Below are 15,389 nucleotides of genomic sequence, written 5' to 3'. Positions count from 1 at the left end.
GAAAATAGTTTAAACACCACAAATCAGGCTGAGATATTTAACGGAAATAAAGTAGAAGATGCATTTTAAGCATTTAAGCTTCTTTTTAGCATTTAAGCATTTAATTTCTTTACTATTAGATAATATTGTCAATAAAATGGCAAAATGAAATATTTTTACAGTTTCATCATTTGAACTGTAATATATTTGATATTTATCATAACATAATATAGTATTTAACATACTAATTAGAGATATCTTATAAAAGTTATTTTGCTTTTAGTTTTGCGAGTTGTCAAGATTTCAGAATTTTAAAAGTTATTTGATTCCTTCTTACTGCATGCGTGCAGGCAGATCACTGAATCTTGACTGTTATCAGTACTGAAGTCCAGACTTACTTGGCAACTTTAGAAACTAAAATAAGTAGGTTTAATAGAAGTCTCTTTGTAGAGGAAGAGAGACCCCTTCCAGAAGGAAACTCATAGAGATTAGACTAGTCCTTAAGAGCTCTATTCAGTGAGGAGACTTCTAATTTAGAAATAGAATTCAGATTGCAGACAGGTATCTGCCCCTGGCTTTTTCTTTTCTTTAATTTTCTGACACAATTTGAGGTCAAATTGGGGCTGAAATTACTGTATCATGTAAACCTTAAGCAAAACATAAAGTATGTTAAGAATCCTATTCCATTGCCTGGGAAACCTTGTAATTTAATGAATATAATTTAATTTAATGAAACTTCAAGAAGGGTTCACTTTGCAGTGGCTTTAGGGCTATGGTTACAGAGGAAACAGAATTTCCTTGTACACAGCTGGTAAATAAGGGATGAGGGCTGGCATGCTTTTTGTTCAAGGTGCAACTGAAATATTTCAAGATTCTCACAGAAACAATTGTTCAATGCTCTCTAGTAGTCTGAGGTAAAAAGAAGGGACCACAAATCAAGGGGACTATTGCCTCAGTTAATTTGATATCATCATCTTTTTTTCTTTTCCTGGTGCACCTCTGTTTGGTAGGTCTTTTGAGTTAATTCACGGTACTTTTCGTATCTCTTCTTCTAAGCTTATCCAACATTTGTTTTATCTATTAAATTATCACCTAGCATGAGGATCTACGAATCAGAGCCTGTGGGCCAAATCCAACACACAGCCTATTTTCATACTACCCTACCCACATACTAAGAATTGCTTTTACTGTTCTAAAAAAGGTTATTTAAAAGAAGAAGAAGATGCAACAGAGACTGTACATCGACTGCAAAACCTAAAATATTTGTTTCTTAACTAGTAAGAGGAAAAAATGTCTACTCTTGATCCAGAGAAGTAACTTCAATAGAACTTTCAGTGATGATGGAAATATTGGTAGTTTCCAATAGAGTATTAACCAGAATCTTAATCTTTCTGATGAAAAAAACACATTGTTTATGCTACTTCAACATTAAGAATAATTTGTTTGGGTGAAAATTTTAAGAAGGAAACTTCAGGGTTAGTATAAAAGAACATTTTCTGAAGTTAGATATGGGTAGAAGTTGAATGAGCCTCATTGAGCAGTAGCTATTGCCCTGTTAAGATGCTTTGAAGTAGAGACCGGATACCAACACATCGGTAGTGAAGTTGAGAGTCTCCTGGATTACAGGTGAAGGTTTCTTCTAACTGAGCTGGTCAGTAAGTCAATGTGGAATTAACTGGCTCTATCTTAACATTTTAGATGGATTCCATGAAAATAAATATTCCCTCAAAGCAAAGCTATTTAGCCTCTTAAAAGACACTGGGTACTTTTCCAGAAAAAATAAAGAATACAAAAATGTTATAAAATGTGAGGAAGATCTGTGAAAAACAGCTTGCCTAGATAACTTGAATGTATTGTTTATCAAATAATGGCAGAGATCATCTCACCCACCCTTATGATATAATGCAAATAAAGCAGGCTTTCCCCCCAGAAAGAGAGAAAGAGAGACAGACGGACAGAGACAGAGAGAGGGAAAAAAGAGGCATTCTCACTAACAAAGTGATGATTGGTGGTTATTTGTTTTCAGAATCTTGTATAATTAAATATGCTCGAGAACCTCAGTGATCAGCTAAAAACCAATTTTAAAAAGAGGTTCCTCTGGAGTGTTCCATTTGGTAGACAAAAGTCTTTTAAGCATATTAGGAGTTTAGAAAATCAAATAATATACAATAATAACAATATAAAAAAGAAAGGTAAAGGTGTTATTTTAAAAAAGTAATGACACCTAATGAAAACACTCTAGAGTACCCAGGACCATTAGCTACAATACGTTTCACACACAATAGCACAATTCTCTTACGCCATTGATTCTTTCTCCTTCAATTTTTATTTTATAATTATGTGGGAACAATAGAAGGAAAAAAATTCGTTTTCAGTAACTCTAAATCTGGACATCTTTGTGTAGCATTAAATGAATGAAAGTATGGGGAGAAGAAATTATCTTTGGTTCTCGGGGCTTTTGAGAGACAATGCATGGTAAAATGGGCAGATTGAACTTTAACTTACACAGCCGGCTCCCATAACAAACAGTAAATACTTACAACATCTTTTCTTACAAGATATTTTGGATGGTGCTCAGTTGGATATAAACGAGATAGCACAATATTTTCTGCTCATATGTTTATAGTAAAGTAGAAAATGACAAAGTAATCAGACCTGCTATGATAGGCACAGCGCTTACATTAAAGCTAATGCCAATCAAATCTCATAAGCCAGATATAATTATTTCTATATTACAAATGAAGAAACTGAGATATAGAGAGGTGTTATTTATCCAGATCCTCAATTAATAACTGCTAGAATTTTTTTCTCAAATTTAGATATGTCTTACCCTAGATTTAGAATTTTTAGCCATTGAACAGATTAAAAGTGCTCTAAGGAGGAAGTGATGAGTGGTAAATGAGTGTTGTGAATGGTGTTGGAATATAGAGGAGAAGTAACTCCGAATGTGAATGAGCCAGAAAGTTTTCGTGCAGAATGGAAAGCAGTATTTTCTCTTTGAGACATGAGAATGATTTAGATGAACTGAGAAGGAGTGGGGTGGAATTTTAAGAATTTGTAAAATTTACTGAAACACAAATATACAAAAAACAACAATCTGCCAGATCAGTCACAACACCGTTGTAGACATGAAACTACTGAAAAATATTAAGTCTTTCATCAATGCTCAGACAGCACAATAGAAAAGGCTTCCATCTCTCTACCCAACAAAACCACCTACTTTCCTCAAACATAGAAATAAAATATCTTTAAAGTTTTGCCTCTCTCATTCAGCTCTTCATTCTACCTGGAAATAGTTTTGTGTATGTAACAAGGAAGGATTATAAATTTGTTTGTTTACTTTTTCTTATTTTTCCCACATAAGTAAAGAGTATTTTAAATGTTGCTGGTGTTATATCATGGGTCCAAGAATCATTATATGAATAACAATGCACACCTTGGAATGTAAGTAGGCCTCCTTCTTTGAAAATAGACCTTTGGCTCTTACAAATGATGCATTATAGTTTCCAAAGTCATGCAGTGCTAGGTCTGTATTTGCAAAAAACTTAAATTAGTTCCTATGGATTTGAAACAATAATGATCATAGCCTTGTTCAATCACAATTAAAATGTCTATAATTTGATTCTAGCACGCTAGTATTGAAATTACCCACTGGCTTTCTTTATTAAATACTGGTATTTAGTAATTTCATGAGGTGGCTTTTTTTAAAGCCTATTTTGTTAAATCCAGTTTTCTTTTTTAAGTTTTTATTTAAATGCCAGTTAAAATACTGTATTGTATTAGCTTCAGGTGTTCGATATAGTGATTTAACACTTCTGTCCAACACCCAGTGCTTCATCTCAGCAGGTGCACTCCTTAAGCCCCATCACCTATTTTAGCCATCTGTTTGTTTTCCCGTGTCATAATGATGGTTATATTGGTGATGATGAAGGTAATCCTAATAATTATGGATAATAATTAATACATGTTAGGTTTAGTGATTGTCAGTTATTCATCTTAATACTTTAATTCAGTTAATCTCCACAAGAATCCTCTGAGCAGAGCATGTCATTATTATCCCTACTTTACAGGTAAGGAAACTGAGGCACATAAGTATTAACTGACTGCTCAAGATTACAAACCAAGTAAACACAAATCTGAGATTTGGATACAGGCATCTGGCTCCATATTTGTGTCTTTCCTATTATTATCCAGCCTCTTGGAGTTGGATCATCAATCCCCCAGCGCTATTTATTTTAAATGTCTGTCCCTTGTTTGCTGATCTGCAATACAATCTCAGTTAAATATCGTGTCCATACAATGTGGTCTATTTCTGAGCTCTCTTTTCTGTTTCATGATATATTTTCTTATTGCTACACTGACGTAGTATTTCTATTACCTGGTGTAACTCTTCCTTAATTAGTGTAGCTTTTTATTATTATTATTATTATGATACGTTAGTCATCATACAGTACATCATTAGTTTTTGATGTAAAGTTCCATGATTCACTGTTTGCGTATAACACACAGTGCTCCATGCAATACATACCCTCCTTAATACCCACCACAGGGCTAGCCCATCCCTCACCTCCCTCCCCTCTAAAACCCTCAGTTTGTTTCCCGGAGTCCATAGTCTCTCGTGGTTTATTTCTCCCTCTGTTTACCCCCCCCTTCCTTTTTCCCTTCATTTTCCTACCGATCTCCCTGCTATTTCTTATGTTCCAAAAATGAGTGAAACCATATGATAATTGTCTTTCTCTGCTTGACTTATTTCACTTAGCATAATCTCCTCCAGTCCCATCCATGTTGATGCAAATGCTGGGTAATCATCCTTTCTGATGGCTGAGTAATATTCCATTGTATATATGAACCACATCTTCTTTATCCATTCATCTGTTGAAGGGCATGTGGGCTCCTTCCACAGTTCGGCTATTGTGGGCAATGCTGCTATGAACATTGGGGTGCATATGGCCCTTCTCTTCACTACGTCTGTATCTTTGGGGTAAATACCCAGCTATATGACAAGCCCTGTGTTTAGGAAAAGTCCATCAACTCTGTTAATGTTCTTTAATAATACCTTGAATACTCTTGGTTATTTGTTTTTCTAAAAAAATTCTAGAAGATTTTGTCAAGTAACATCAACAAAAGACATTTTGAAAAAAAATGAGATTTTGATTTATATATTCTTGAATCTATAGCCCAATTTGGAGATAATTAATATCTTAACAGTTTTAGGTCTTCTAATCTATGAATACAGGACATCTGTTAATCCATTTGAGGTTTTAACCATGATTTGTTCATTTTCCTTTGAAATTATTGTGAAATTATTGAGAAAAACTAGTCCAAAGATTATGTGTATAGTAGATATCTAGGTGAATTGTCTTTTGGACTGATAATATGATGTGATCTTGGCTTTCAGATCCATGTTAGAATTTGCTTCTGATTTCAACTTTTTGGGGAATTCCTCACTCATCAGACCTCCTGCTCTACAATGAGCAACTTTTATTTTAATCTTCTTTAGATGAGAAAGTAGGAAGAGTTGTAGATTCAGTTCTCACTTTCACAAAGATTATAGCCCTGTGGGATTGCAGTTTTCTGGAAGAATTGTCTTGAATTCAATTTGGGCAGGTGTTGAGACTGTGTCCTCATCCCTTTGGTGTATACTGAGTGTTGGAGAGACAGTGCCTGTCAAGTTCATCATTTTGTGGCAATGTCTCCAGAACAAAACTCTCGGATACTGGATTCCCACTTTGAGTTAGATATTCTAGCCAACTCATCAATGTTCTTAAGAATACTTTTATAAATAGTTTACGTACTCTTAACTGCTGCATTTTTAGTTGTTTTCTGGATACTTAGCCACTTCTTTATTTTAAACTGAGCCAATTTCATTTATTTAAGTAATTTATAGTTATTACTACTAGCTCTTGAATATCTTGTTACAATTTTTTCCCTTTATCAACCATATGCTTAGGATACCACATGTGTTTATATAAAACATATATATTCTACTATTTATACTTTTTAGGGACATCCTAAGTCCTTATAAATTACTGACATTATTGTTTAATATGAAAGGTTGTGAGAAAATCAGAATGATATGACTATGAATATGAGCTGACTTTTAGTAATAGAAAAAATACATATGGTGTATAATACATGTAAGAAGGAATCCTAAAAACAGAAACATGCAATATATTTTTATGAATTAAGAAGCACAGTCTGAAGTCTTTGTTGTAAAAACAAACAAAAGAGAACCACTCATGCTTTTAATATTTTCAATGCCAAAGATCAGTTGAATTATCACATATAAAATTTAAATAAAAGAAATCAATATACTGATTGATAATTAAATAGCAAGCCACTTAGAATCTCAGAATTTAGAAAGAGATTGTGGAGGTTACAGAATTGAAAAATGAAGAAAATGTTCTGGGTTTCAAAATGTAGGCAAGCTACAGATCTTTCAAATATGATGCTAAAGAACTTAATAAAAATATATTTTTTTGCCAGCTGTTTGCAGATTTTCTAAATTACAGCAAATGAGTTTTAAAAGCCATGTGCCAGATGGAAAAAGGCTCATATTTCCTAAAGTGTTAATGAAGTTTAGTTACAGCAAGTTAGATACAGGAAAAAAAATTGGTATAAGATATAATGATTTTGTCAAGCCAGCAGCTGTCACAATGAACTACTCATCTGCCCATATTTGGTAATATTTCCCATATTTGTTACCATATTTATTATATAATGAAATACTGGAAAATGTTCAGTTTTGATGCAAATCAGGTTTAATAGATGCCATTTATGTACAAAAGTAATTCTAATATAATGTGACATTGTATGATTACAATAATTTTAAGAATACATAAATGGTTTCATGGACAATTTTTTTCCATTTTTTTCACTTTTTTTTTTAAGTTTTTATTTAAATTCCAGTTAGTTAACATAGAGTATATTATTAGTTTTAAGTGTATGATTTAGTGATTGAACACTTCCATACAACACCAGTGATCATCACAGGTGCACTCCTTAATCCCCATCACCTATTTCACCATCCCCCCACCAACTTCCCCTCTGGTAATGATCAGTTTGTTAAGAGTCGGTTTCTTGGTTTGCCTCTCTCTCGCTCTCTCTCTTTTTTATCACCTTTGTTCCTTTGTTTCGTTTCTTAAATTTCACATATAAGCAAAACTGATTTTACTTTCACAGACTAATTTTTATTCACACTGATGACACAAGATCACCATTTGAAAATATTTTGAAATATTTGAAATATTCAAAGGATTTGAAAATATTTAAACATTTGAAAGTATTTGAAGGATTTAAAAATTTTTAAAGGATTAATATAGATGAGCATACACAAAGAATTCTATTCATTTTTGTGATATCACTGTGCTATTATTTATATTAATGTGCAAATATTTGAGAAATGAACTAAGGTTTTACTACCCAAAAGTAGAAAATTAACATTTCATAATATTGATATATCCAGAAACTCGAATTCTCATTTTATTTTTAAAGATTTTAAATATTTATTTATTTATTTATTTAATTGAGAAAGAGAGAGAAAGCACATGCTCACTCACCCATGCAGGGGTAGAGTAGGGGGAGGGGTAGAGGGAGAGAGAGAATCTCAAGCTGACTCCCAACCAAGTGCAGAGCCCAACAGGGGCTCAATCTCACCACTGGGGGATCATGAGTCTGTTGCTTGAGCGACTGAGCCACCCAGGTGAACTTCTAATTCTTATTTTAATGTTATAAAAAGTCATCTTCACAAATACAGTATTTTCTTGTCTTAAAAATTGATAGCCAAAAATGTCTTCCTGAAACATGAAATGGTCTCTAGTAACATTTGTAATAGGTCGTGATATTTTGAATAAACTTTAACATATGTAATTATTAGCTTTAGTTTTGAAAACATGAAGGAAATAAAAGATACTTTGAATTTTAGTAGAAAAGTCATATTAATGATAGCATATGAAGAAATGTGTTAAGCTTTGTCATAATGTTAGTACAAATGAAAAAGTTGTTTTTATGTACCCACTTAATATGATGCAAAACACTTATTAGACCTTATGGATATAGTGTGATTCAAACACTGGTTGGATAGGGTAAGAAACTGGACCAAACCATGTGATTGAGAGTAAACATGGTAATGAGGACCACATGAAGATGATATGAAAAATCAAATATTGTTTTCCAAAACCAAACATAGTAGGGTGTTTACAGTGCTGCTGTTAAATGATTTATCTATATTATGTAATCACTAAATACATGAAATGGTGAATGGAGGGCATTCTGTAATTAGAGAAAAGCACCATTGACTGCTATCAGTAAGATATTAGGATGTTCTTGAGCTTGAGCATTGAGAAAGACAGATTCATAAATCTCATTGTTTTGTTAATGTAATTGTAAATACATTAATTCAGAGAAATTTACATTAATTTTTTATTTCTATTTATTTAAGATTTTATTCATTTGTCAGAGAAAGAGAGAGAGAGCACACAAAGGGGGAGCAGCAGGCAGAGGATGAAGCAGGCTTCCCACTGAGCAAGACTGGATTCCAGGACCCTGGGACCATGACCTGAGTCAAAAGCAGACATTTAACTGACTGAGCCACCCAGGCATCCCTATTTCTATTTTTTAAATGTATTGGAAACACTGAAATTTATTATGAAATTTATAATAAGTTTTTAGTGAAAATCAAGGATTATACTAGATAAATGATCATTTGTTTTTACCCTTTAAATATATGTTTATGTGAAATATGGCAATCTCTTGAATTCCACATACTGTATCAACCATATAGATAAAACAGCTCTCCAAGGATAAAAGTATACTGAGACAAGGAATGATGTCGTCAAAGCTTGGCATATCCACTCGAATGTATTATTTGATATATGTGATATCTAAATGGGGCACTCTTCTTTACCTCAAATGTTGAAGGAAGGGATGTTATCCAAATTGACCATCCTCTTTGGGCTAGGTATGCTATAAGGAGTTTAGAATTATTTAAATCCATGGAAATGCTTAATTGAAAACAATGTTGGTTACTTGGGAGACATTTGGAAGTTTCCTTTTTAGTTAATGATATACCAGATGCAGACATAAGAATACTTAAAAATTTATCATTTAATGGACCAGTAGGATTTTTGAGAAAAGCTAGGGATTCTGTAGATTAACTGCAGACCCTCAAGTATTGAATAAAGAGGTGCCTGTAATAACATCAGTTGTGCCTGGTATGATACTAATTAACTCCATTAAGGAAGAATGGTATTTCTGTGATGGCCTTAGCTAACACTTTCTTTTCAATTTATATTTCAGAAACACACCAGAGCCAATTTGCTTTGATTTGAGATAGAATGAACTACACATTTATTGTTCTCCCACAGGGACATTTAAATTTTTGTGTGTGTTGACATCACCTGTTAAGACTTGGGTTTGTTTAATTGAAAACTTTTGTTATTCATTATATTGATGATATAATGTCGATATCTTAACCTGAAGATTAGGGTGAGAATGAATTAAAATACCTGATTATTGATATAACTACTAGGGAGATGTTGATTAATGTAACTAAAGTACAGGACCCAGGACAAGCAGTAAAATTGTATTTATTACTTGGGCTAAAACAAAGAGATTTTCAATCATCCAAAAATAAAGTACTGCTTTTTTTCCCCCCAGTTCCAAAATCAAAAGAGGATGCAGAAAGATTGGTCCAGTTGTCTGGTTTCAAGAGAAATCATGATGCATATCTATGTATTGTTTTAGGGCCAATCCACAAAATTGTGAAAACATATGGATTTAAATGGTTAAGTAACACTAGGTTCCCTTGAGCTTCAGAGAGCCATCGCTCCACTGATCTTTTGGTAACTGTAGCAGGCAGAATCTTATTTCACATCGGATTTCCACCTCCTGGTATTTATGCTTTTTATAATCTCTCTCCTTTAAATGGAGACTGTGGTTTGCTTATCAATAAAATATGGCAAAAGCGACATCCTGTCACTTAGGCTATATAAGATCATGACTTCTGCCTCTTCTCTCTCTTTTGTTGGATTTGACAAGGTGAGTGGTCATGTTGGCAAGGCAACAGCTAACAGGGGACTGAAGCCCTGATTCTAATAATTCACAAGGATTTGAATCTCGCTAACAATGACATGAGCATGGAAGCACATCCTTCCCAGTTGAGACTTCATTTGAGACTCCCACCTGGGCCAACATCTTCATTAGTCTTATGAGATACCCTATACAGAGAACCCGGCAATAGCAAGGTTCTTGACCCACAAAAGCTATGAAATAATAAATGTGTGTTGTTTTCAGCAGCTATGTGTGTGCTCATTTGTTGCATAGTAACAGATAAATAATACAAGGCCATATATGGTCCGACAATCAGAAGATATTAGAAGTATCAGCAATACGCGCTTACGCTGACTGGAGCCTTTGGCAAAAGCCTATAAGCACCATCTAGTTGTGATGGCTGGGATTTAAAACTCGAAAAATTATCCGAGGCTGCCTCCAGGAGTACCCTTTTGAAAGGCAAATTATAACCCTTCTTAAGGGCTTAAGTAGTGTCTGAAATACTCATCACCTCAGGGTTTATGTCAGAATAGTATTGCAATAGAGAGGATTCACCTCATCAAGTGGAAATGACATATTTAAGAATGGGCATCAGGGGTGACCACTAGCATTAGGGGTCACATAAGGAAATAGGCAGCTGATATGCCTTTGGGCCCTACATTAATTCCCTCTTAGAAGTTACCTGATCCCATAAACATCCCAAAAGGAGTTAAAAAAACCTCTTCTCTATAATCAGTTATTAGAGGACTCCCAGCAACCATCATGGCTAAAGGCAGAGAACCAACATGCAATCTGGAAGGCAGCTACATTGTGACCTGTGATAGGTTTATTTGGCTGAAAAAGAAAAAGTATGCTCCCTAAATGAGCAGAATTAAGATGATAATTTCTCATTCATCAGAAGATAAATAATAATGACAATGGTAAGGTATGGATTTATAGAGCTCCTTAGTAGCTAATGGACTGGTGATATGGTCAGGAAAATGAACTCTAGATGACTAGAGGATGAAAGAAGCCCTACTCTGGGCCCCGTATTATGAAGAGGGGGTTGCAAAGTGGGACAAACCTGTATTCATCAAAACAAAATCCTTACAAATTCAACAGCACCCAGGAATAAAGAAGCGAAGGCTGTTATTCACTACTTGGAAGTGATCTCTTAGCTACATTAGATGAGCCTTAATAGAGGCATTCAGGCCCTACGAAGAGGGGAAAGGGAGAAGGAATCCCTTTCTCAAAACCTCACTATAAAGCGTGTGCCCTGTCTCCTTTCTCATTGCCGTCTGTGGGACAATTGTTGAACTATCAAAAACTGTACACCAATGGCATAAGCTGGAGTTTTATTCCCTCTAAACATATTTTTTTAAATGTCTTCCAACCAAGATTATTGTTTCCTCTATTTTAAAGGCATATTTTAGATGTTTAATTTTGAATAAAGATAATCTACATTTTAGGTGAAAGAATCCTATATTTTAGATAAAAGAAATTACGCTAAAATCTCCAATATCAGAGTTACCACTACTGCTATTACTACTATTAGCTCCCATTAATTTAATATTTGCAGTGAGCTGAAAATTGTTTAATCACTTCAGGTGAACTCCCTTTAACAATATTTCACAATTTTTTGAGAGATTATTGTTAATATCAACACCATAAGTTAACTGACTTTCCTGAGGTACACACCTGGTAAGTGACTAAGTATTTGAACCCAGGCAAGCTGCTTTCAGAATTGGCACTCTAAAGCACTTTGTTATATTGGATTCCATAATATAGAGCATAATTCCTCTATATCTAGGTCACAGATAATCCAATATTACATATTATTACAAGCTTCTCAAGTATCTAAGGTGTGATTTTGGTCTGAATTTCTTTAGTAGACATACATAGAAGTGATTCTCTTTAGAATTTGCTGGCCCATGGAGTCATTCCTGAGTATTTACCTCTACCTCCAAACAGGGAGTCCTACCTAATGTTCAGGAATGCATTTCGAAACGTGATTGTTTCTGACACCTGCTATTGTATGGAACTCTGCAGGAAAATATTTCCGTTTTTTCCATGTGCTACAGTGTTTCCAAAAATATTTCCAGAAGACAATTCTGGCAGAGAGTGTTGGAGCCAACTTTTCTGTAGTGTTGGATGGCTTACCGCATGAGTGCGAATACTGATATTTTTTCTCAATTTTTATAGTAGAAGATCACATGCACTACAAAAGTATTCTTTAATTCATTTTTGGTTATGATTAAGTGGTTGTATAATAACAAGTTTGGCTGCCCTTCGTCTCAGTTCCTGAGAAGTACCTCTAAATCCTTGGAACTTCCTCAGTGATAGGAGTGTCTTTGTTATTTACGGTGGACTTCAAGCACACCTTATGATTTATGCTGAGGTGGCTCAGGGTGGGCCCTAGCATAGTTTGTGCTAAGAAGATGACTCAGGACAGAGGTTGGCCATGCCAGAAAGGAAGACCAATCATATGAGGCTTAGGGCTTTGCATCACATGGTACCAGCCAGATCCTAGAGAGTGGAGAAGAGCTGGAATTTCAGTTCACTAACATGACCATGTTGATGCCATCAACAATCTACAACTATTGCAACTCCAGCAAAAACCTTAGACAACACAACCTGGGTAAATGTCTCGGTTGGCTCTGCTGTGTGTTATCACATAATGATGTGCTGAGAGGTTGTTACCCGACTCCACAGGAGGAGGGCAACAGAAGTTTTGTGTTTGGAATCCTCTAGGACCTTGAACTATATTCTCTGCCTTCAACTGGTTCTGATTTGTATCCTTTTGCTATAATAAAACTGTAATCATAAGTATAGCTCTTCCTGAGTTCTGTAAATTGTTCCAGCAAATTATCCAACATGAAGAGGTGGTGAAAACTCCCCAATTTATAGCCAGCTGGTCAGAACTGGTTGTTGCCCAAGGACCCTCAGACTTGCAGCTGCTGTCTAAAGAGAGGGCTTATGGAGGACCACATTCTTAATCTCTGAAGCCTGGCCTAAGTCTGGATAGTTGGAGTTAGAAGTCTTTGCAACAGAAGAACAGTGAATTTAAACATATGATTTTACTTCATAATTTAAAAATATGTCAATAAAACATTGTGAGATATTTAAGATCACTCAACTATGGTATACTATCTACTATGAGTTTGTGTATGGTGTTTAAATATTAGAATTGTATTAACATTATACACAAAAATGTGTCTATTAGATTAAAATATTTGCATGTGTTCAAGCTAAGTGTTGTCATGATTTATCTTTAATTTAAAACAAGTATAATTTGCTTAATTTAAAATTAAGTGTACTGAGGGAATGTGGCAGGAGAACTGGCAGGAACTTCCACCTACTTGCACCTACTTGCACCAAAGGAATGACACTGGCATCCATGGATGGCACAAAGGAGACCATGCAGGACTCATGTGGGAAACCAGAGATCTGAACAACCATTGGGTAAAGAAGTTTGGTAGTGCCTCTGCTACCACTGAATTCTGTAAAAGGCTTTGGAAACAATAGAAAAAATGAAATGATAAAGTGCATTGAATTAGAGAGAGAAGCTGGTGACTCATGGTTGTGCTCTGCCATGTACTAGCTATGCCATCTTAACTAAGTCACAGTCCTCAGACAAAGAAATGAGAGCATGCAAGATAATGGGAGCCTGAAGATGCTGAAGAAAGCATCACCTCTGGGCCTGTTTGTGTGTCTGTTTATTGATGTGGTGTATACCAGGGGGCAGTGGTCTCTGTCATTCAGGACTTCTTCAGCATCATGGAGGTGGCTGCAGGGGCAGGGAGGGTTCAGTGGGCCTGCACTGATCTCCCCACAGCTGAAAGTGGTCATGAGGTCTTCTACAGGGTCATGTCTGGCATAGGAATAACTGGTACCCACATGTTCATCTTCTAGTTTGCACAGTAGCCCAGAGAAACTCCCAATTTGACCCAAAAAACTTCAAAGCACTGAAGTCAGGCCTTTCTGCTTATTCACATGATCTTGGGAGAGCAATAAGAGATGATGTTAAACAAGAAACTCCTTTTGTCTTCTGGAAGGTCACTTCTTTGGTCTTCATGGGAAGAGCAAATTTAAACCTATTATTAGGAGAAAAAGCTCAGAAGCAACTGCAAGAGACACAAGGAGAAAGAAGCATTGATGCATCTCCTTCACTGTGGAAGATGGCTATGTTTCTATCATGAATGGAATAGATGAAGATATTTCAACATGGCTCACAGTCAGCTTCCTAACAGGCAGCTGAAGGCCCCCAGGAAGAAACAGCATAGACATGCTGGATTTGGGGGCAAGAGCCACTCAGGTCTTCTAAGAGTTGAGAGCACCCTTCTGACATCCCCAGTTGGTAGCATAACATCATTCTAGATGTTTAACAGAAACTATAGTCTCCATTTCTACATCTACTGGGTCTTGTATTGATGTTGGTAAGACTCGTGGGTTGGGATGGTATAGAAAGAATCTGCTAAAGGTAGAAAGGAATTGATCAGCCCTGGTTTGTCTCCCAGTTTCAAAGGAGAACAAGAACATGTTGAAATAATATACAGGCTGTCAGGACAGCCAAAGGGTTAGCCTCTAAGAGTTGTTTGTTGGCAGAGGGGCAGAAATCCTTCAAAACACAGTGAACAAAATGGAAGAAGTGAAGAACTTGATTTTTTCTGTATTTTCCTACCACCATGATTTTGCAGCAAAATTTGGACTTATAGATGCAGAGAAAGGAGTCAGTCTTGCGGTTGTAGACTTTGAAACTTCAGTCAAGTGTGTGTGTTAGACAATGGAGACTCATCCACAGAACAACCCTTTTGTATATACACATGGATTTCACCTATGTCAGCTTGCTACTGCAAGAATTCATGTTTCTGGGGAACAAAGTGCTAAAGCTGACTCAGAAAATTGACAATGTTAAGACTAGCTATGCTCTGGGAGCCATTTTTCATTACATCAACTCACTGAACCGACAGAAAAGTCAAGCCTCTTGGTAGCCCAGCTTCCTACTGCCAAGCTGCCCTATTCCCCCCATCTCTCAGTCAACACTCAGATTTACCTTGGGACATCCTCCCCAAAGTGGTGACAGTCTCCATGAGAACAACAAATATTTTAAGATGAATAAGTTCTAAGGATCTAATGTATAAACATCTTGACCAAAATTGATAATTCTGTATTGTATAATTAAAATTTACGGAGAGTAGAACTTAAGTGCTTTCACACACACAAAAGTGTTAATTAACTAGATTGTGGGAATCCTTTCACAAGGATTACATATATCAAATCATCATCTTGTATTCTTTACATTTATTCTGATTTTACTAGTTAGTTATACCTCGGTAAAGCTGAAAAAAGTCAAAACCAGAAACAGATATTGCACACAAGAA

At 35.4% G+C, this 15,389-nt stretch overlaps 1 pseudogene; it reads left to right on the top strand.

Moving 5' to 3' along the window:
- Window positions 1-14,203: 14,203 nt before the first annotated feature.
- LOC123785409 (ectonucleoside triphosphate diphosphohydrolase 6 pseudogene) lies at window positions 14,204-14,999 on the top strand (annotated as a pseudogene).
- The last annotated feature ends 390 nt before the right edge of the window (window positions 15,000-15,389 follow it).

The sequence above is a fragment of the Ursus americanus genome, chromosome 15 (assembly GCF_024610735.1).
Source record: "Ursus americanus isolate L20-20 chromosome 15, mUrsAme1.1.p, whole genome shotgun sequence".
Taxonomy (NCBI): Eukaryota; Metazoa; Chordata; class Mammalia; order Carnivora; family Ursidae; genus Ursus; species Ursus americanus.
Note: the sequence above shows the minus strand (reverse complement) of the source record. Positions and strands in the feature narration are given on the sequence as shown.